This window comes from Nannospalax galili, unplaced genomic scaffold, assembly GCF_000622305.1.
Source record: "Nannospalax galili isolate Female #2095 unplaced genomic scaffold, S.galili_v1.0 scaffold598, whole genome shotgun sequence".
In the NCBI taxonomy this organism is placed as follows: Eukaryota; Metazoa; Chordata; class Mammalia; order Rodentia; family Spalacidae; genus Nannospalax; species Nannospalax galili.
Genome location: NW_008342423.1, coordinates 97,615 through 103,848, shown reverse-complemented (window position 1 = coordinate 103,848; position 6,234 = coordinate 97,615). Strand labels below are relative to the sequence as shown.

At 35.8% G+C, this 6,234-nt stretch overlaps 1 protein-coding gene across 1 annotated transcript in view; it reads right to left on the bottom strand.

The window, feature by feature from the left end:
- The window catches only part of LOC108491115 (disks large homolog 1), a gene marked incomplete at its 5' end in the record, with an annotated part of 68,726 nt that overhangs the window by 37,048 nt on the left and 25,444 nt on the right, over positions 1–6,234 (bottom strand).

Here is a 6,234-nt window from a genome sequence, read left to right as displayed (position 1 = left end):
ACCCCCAAAGAAAAGTAGCCAGTTTCTTGGCTAAAAGTCAGAAAGTATTTGGGAGCTCTTATCTAATCCTTCAAAGATTTTAGGGTTGCCTCTTCAGAGGGGGGGATGTTAGAGAAGCAAAAAGCATTAAAAAATAAATAAAAGAAGAATGAGTACATGAAGTTATCAGATGGGGGGGGGGGGGGAATGTTGGAGGGGACGGAGTGGGCATGGATTTGGTCAAAACATCTTATATGCATGTATAAAATTCTCAGTAAAGTTTTTGTAAAGAAAAAAAAAAGGATTTGTGATTTGGAACTTGGAAAAAAAAGAACAATTTATAAATCAAATATAACATTACTTATGACATTATGTAAAAGAAAAGAAACATAAATATGGAAAGAAATGTTTAAAAATTTAACATATAGGGGCAGGATTATGAGTGGTCTCCCCTCTAGCTTTTATTTTAATTTGATTTCTCCAATTGTTAGCAACAAATACAGAGATGCTACAAATGCAGGCTGAGGGGATGATGCTCTGTGCACAGTAACAGAAAAATAATCATCTCCTATCAACACATTCTCTACAAAATGAAATGTATTTGTTTTTAAGATACTACAAATTTCACTAATGTTGTAAGAATATTAAGTAAGGTAGAATTGCTGGAATCTTGCTATCTGGATTTCTTTTTTTTTTTTTTTTGAATGGTTTTTTTTGGTCTTTTTGAGACAGGGTCTCCCCTGTAGCCCCAGCTGGCCTGGAACTCAGTATGTAGACCAGGCTGGCCTTGAACTCACAGAGATCCACCTGCCTCTGCCTCCCGAGTGCTGGGATTAAAGGCATGCGCCACCATGCCTGGCTTGAATGAAATTTTTAGCTAACTGAGATAATTTAGCTTTTGAATGAGGATTTTATGTTGTCAAAAGTCCATCAATCAACTGCTCAATCAATCTCTCTCTCTAAAGAAGAAATTATTCAAACGTAGAAAAATGACCTTTGCATAATTTTGGGAATGTACTTAGCATCACTGTGTACACTTGATATGGTTAAAATGACAATTTTATATTATATATTTTACCATAATCAAAAAAAGCACATTATGAATAAAGTCTCTGGTTTTGGTTTGAGGCTTCAATTACCATAGTTATTATAGAAAAAACTTCTGAATTCCATTTTTTGAGCTTGGGCAGGTAACCCACTTTTAGTGGAATACTTACATAACCTTTAAAAATGATTTCTGACAAAGAGCCAGAAAATAATGGTCTGGAAGAACTCTGGCTAGATCAACTGGATATATATATATTGGGGAAAAAAAAATCAAATTAACACCGATTCCTATTTTCAGTTATACATTAAATAAATTCTGGATGCTTTGCTGAAACTGAGAGGCAAAGAAAATAAAATTTCTAGAAAATAATGCGGTAAAGACTATTTATTATCTTTGTACAGGAAGGAACTTCACCAAGAGAAAGGTACACACTGTTGACACTAACACAGGGTAGAGATTATCTGTGTGGAAGCAGAGGTAGTGAGGGAGCAGCCTGTCGCAAGGGTGCTGGAGCCTGAGCAGGCTGAGGATGGAGGTTCACCTGGGCAGCAGCACAGCCTGGCTTGAGGCTTAGGGCTTCCCGTGGGTTGAAAAAGGCACCTATTAGTACGTGAGCAGCAAGGAAGCTGTCTGCTTTCCGCAGTGACCGTGATAGGAGATGTTAATCAATAAGTGAGTATATAAAGAACAAGAGAAGCAAGGTTCCTAGTCAATAGAAATGAGTCATAAATTATTGAAAGGGAGAGAATTGGCCTGAGATCTATACTGTTAGACTAGAATTTAAAGTATTCAGTATATGAGCCACAAAACTAAATACAGGCAGAGATGTTTCCCTCAGCTCTATCCACTGACAGCAATAAGGAACACATCACCTCCAAAGCCTGAACGTGTCTAGCACCCAGATCCTGACTGCTAAATACCCAATCTCAAATAAGAATACAAAAGAGAGGTCCTTGCAGTAGTGGCTGATTTCAATGCTAGAGCTCAGCAGGTACAACAGCACCTAGACATCTTGCTGTCGTCACCGCCCCCCAATAAAGATGTGCTAATTGAAGAATGGAGATATGACAAAGGACCTAGAAGTTGCTTTGACGGCCACCACTGGCCAGATTAGAAATCATCTTAGACTTTAAATAAATAGCTATATTAGTTACTTCTCTTTGCTGTGATAAAATACCATGACCAAGAGCAACTGAAGGGAAAAAAAGGTTTTTTTGGCTTACAGTTCTAAAGGACTAGAGTCCATAATGGCAGAGAATGAGTGATATGCTGACAACAGCTAGAAGCTGGGTGGTCATATTTTTCATCCACACACAGGAAGCAGAACAGCAAGCAGGATGAGATTATAAAACCTCAAAGTCTGCTCCCAGTGGTATATTTCCTCCTGTAAGGCTGCAACTCCTAAAGGTTCCAGAGCCCCTCCCAAACAATGCCACCAACTGGAGACCAAGTACTGAAATACATCAGCCTGTGGGGGACATTTCTGATTCAAACCACTACAAAAACAGTGACAGGAAACTCAATTCGTGGGTCCATATTGATATAAATACATACATGAATAAATAAATAGAAGAGAAAGCATTTCCTTACAATAAAACGATAACTAAAAGGTGTAGAAGGAATGATGGAACTATAAAATCATTTAGCATTCATCATAGTTACAATTTATTTAAGAAATAGCAATGAATACTCAAATTTTCTCTTGCCTGCTATTAAAATTTTCACTTCATTTTATTTGATGAACATTTGAATGTGATACACAGACAAAAGAAATGTATCCTGTCAAAATACTACCTTGGAGAAAACTAACAGATACTCTTTTAAAAAAAATTATTTTATTATTTTTATTTTATGTCTATTAGTGTATTGCCTACATGTATGTAAGCTCATCATGCTGTGCAATGTCCTCGGAGGTCAAGAAAGCATCAAATCCACTGGAACTGGAGTTAAGGAAGGTTGTTAGCTGCCATGTGGGTGCTGAGAATTGAACCTGGGTCCTCTCTGCAAGAGCAGTGAGTGCTCTTAACTGCTGAGCCATTTCTCCAGACCCAACAGACATTATCTTAATCCAGTGATCAGAGCTAAGACCACCTTGGTAAGATGAACTCAAAGTAAATGCTATCTTGTAGGATATAAGAGCAGCACATCATTTTGGTGATATTTCTATCAAAGATCTAATCTAATCAGACAAAGTCAAGTAAGTGAGAATACTAGAAAATAACTGGCCATACCCATCAAAAGCATCAAAATTATGTGTCTCAAGCTTTTCTCTCAATTTTTACAAAAATTTTTATTGCAGTAAAACTGATGTAAAGTGCACACATTTAATGTATACAATTTGATGAGTTGACACATATGACACTCATGTTTACAATGAAGAGGGTATATGTATCCGTCATCTCTAAGTGTTTTCTTGTTGTTTTTATTTGTTGGAACATCAAACATGTTTATTTTTCCAATGTCTGAAAATATCATAATCATAAATGCAATATAATTTTCTTAGCAATAGTATTAATAGTAGTAACTGAATATTCTCATACCAGCAGTAATTATTGAGCCCTAATACTAGGGCACAATTAACAAATATAAAATAACCCCACTTGTCAGCTGCTCTCCAAATCCCTTTATGACAAACTATTATTCCTTTTATGGTACCTTTAAATCCCACTGTAACCTTCTGTCTCAAAGCTTCTAGAATCTATCTGCTTTAGGTAAGGACGAAAATATTGCTTTAAAAAAAAAAAATCCCTAAAATCACCTATGCCCTCTTGACCTATTTCACTGTCTATAAGACACTGAGTTAAGTATTCTGTGAATGCCCCTGCCTCTTCCTTAACACAGGCAAACACTTCTAGAACAAATGACCTGCCAACATACACAATATCCAAGTCACAAACGATAAACAATTTGAGTAATAGTGAACTACAAAGTAATTAATTTAGTTCACTTGAAACAAAAATATAACCCTAAAAATACTAATAGTCAAATAAAGATAGATGAGAAACAACATATATACTAGATGTTATAACAGTAAAATGAAGAGATAAGGAATTGAGATTAAGAACTGAGAACATGGCAAAATGCTTGGCAGCTGTGTAAGATTCTAAATTAGAAAATTTCAAGTATAATGATGCACATGTATATGATTTAAATAATGAGGCAACATAAAGTAACCATTATATTTTGTTATTTCAGAAAAGAATGGGGAATAGCATTTTAAACTTGAAAAGTATTATCTAACCATTTCATTAAGTAGAAAATAATGGCCATTATATCACTCCTGCCCTGTTCTATTTGTAGCACTCAGTAAGATCAGCTCAAAAGAGATTTGTTATTGTTTTTTTAAAAATCCTGACCATGTGACTAGCAACAGTCTCAGTTGTTTCTATCCATAGCAACACCATGGAATCATTAGTCTCTGAGGCTGCCTTCTGAGAGTTGTTTCCATGACAACAGAGGTTATAATATTAACACTGTCTCAAGGAACGCTGCAGAAAACTGTAAATTTCTATAACGGGATAGATTACACACATTTTAAGTATTTTGGGGGGAAAAAAACCCCATCAAATTGACAGTTACCTGAAAAATGTTTAAAAGAATTCAAGAAATTTTTATAGATTTACTATATACATTTGTATTTCATACTAATTGAAGATCTTAAATTAGGAAACCTGTATTCAAAATGCAGATTTCTGTACAGTGGGTCTGAAGTGTCTGGGTATAGTCATGTGCACAGCACGCAGCACACAGCTTCATTTATGACAATGTAGTACTTTCCCTCATGTCTAGGCACTCAAGAATATGTATTTATTGTATAGGTCTGTATCTTTATTAATCTCTTTCTGCTTAAAATGGCTGAAGTGTTTTCTATTATATACACATAAATTTTGACAGGAAAAGACAGAAGGGTCATTAGAAGGTTGTGATAACCTAGCTGAGGGTGACTGATAGCTTAAGCTTAATGGAGTAACGGTGAAAATGGGTATGAGTAGTCAAGTAAAGATGCTGAATCAGTCTTGGGGATGGATGAGAAGTGAAGACTATTAAGAATAATCCTCACAATGGCAACTAAAGATTATTTCCTATATAATAATTATGTGGACATAAAAGCTGTAGGACTATCCAAATATATTTTTTCTTTCTTTTTTTATTTGGTATTTTTGAGACAGGGTCTTCCTATAGCCCCAGTTGGCCTTGAACTCACAGAGATCCGCCTGTCTCTGTCTCCTAAGTGCTGGGATGAAAGGTGTGCACCACCATACCTGGCCAAATATACTTTTTCTTGCTAAATTTATTAAAATGATTTTCAGGGCTAGAGGGGAAGGGTTTAACTAGGTAGTAGAATGCTTGCATATCAAGCACAAAGTCATGGGTTTCAACCTAGTATCTTCAAAGAAATAAAGTGGCAACAGAGAGATGGCTCAGCAGTTCAGAGCACTTACTGCTCTTCAGTAGGACCTGGGTTTGGTTCCTAGCATTCACACGGCTGCTAACCCCAAGCCTGAACTCAAGTCCAGGGGATTCAATATCCTCTTCTGGCCTTCAAAAGCACCACGCAGGCATGCACGTGATGCACTCTTGTACATGAAGGCAAAACACTCACACACATAAAAGATTTCTACAAAGAAATAAAACAACAACAAAAAAATTTTCATAGTGTAAAATTATAAAAAAGATAAAAACTATACTATAAGGAAACAAATAATGTTTACGTTGTATATTAACATGTTATATGAAATCAGTAAAATGAGCTGTGGCTAAATACAAAAACTACACTATATTTTTCAAGGAAATTGAAATGAATGCATTAACTCTTTTGGTAATACCATCTTAGATGACAAAGAAAATTAACCACATTATGCCACTGCTGGTCAATAAGGTCCCCACTCTTTTTGTAGAGCATACTTTGAATTACTTGATTTTATTTATCTTTATTTTGTGTATATGAGAAGAGGGTGTCAGATCCCCTGGAACTGGAGTTATGGGTAGTTGTTAGCCACCATGCGGGTGCTGAGAACTGAACATGAGGCCTCTGAAAAAAGTGGCCAGTGTTCTTAACCTCTGAGCCATTTCTCTAGTCCCATAATTTGAATTCTTAATCCAAGCTCTTTGGTCCTTTGTTTAAAGATCTACTATGCTATAATGAGGCATGCTTCTCTGATTGAATGTCAAAGAAACTACTTTAAAGAAAGAAAGAAACCAGGAAA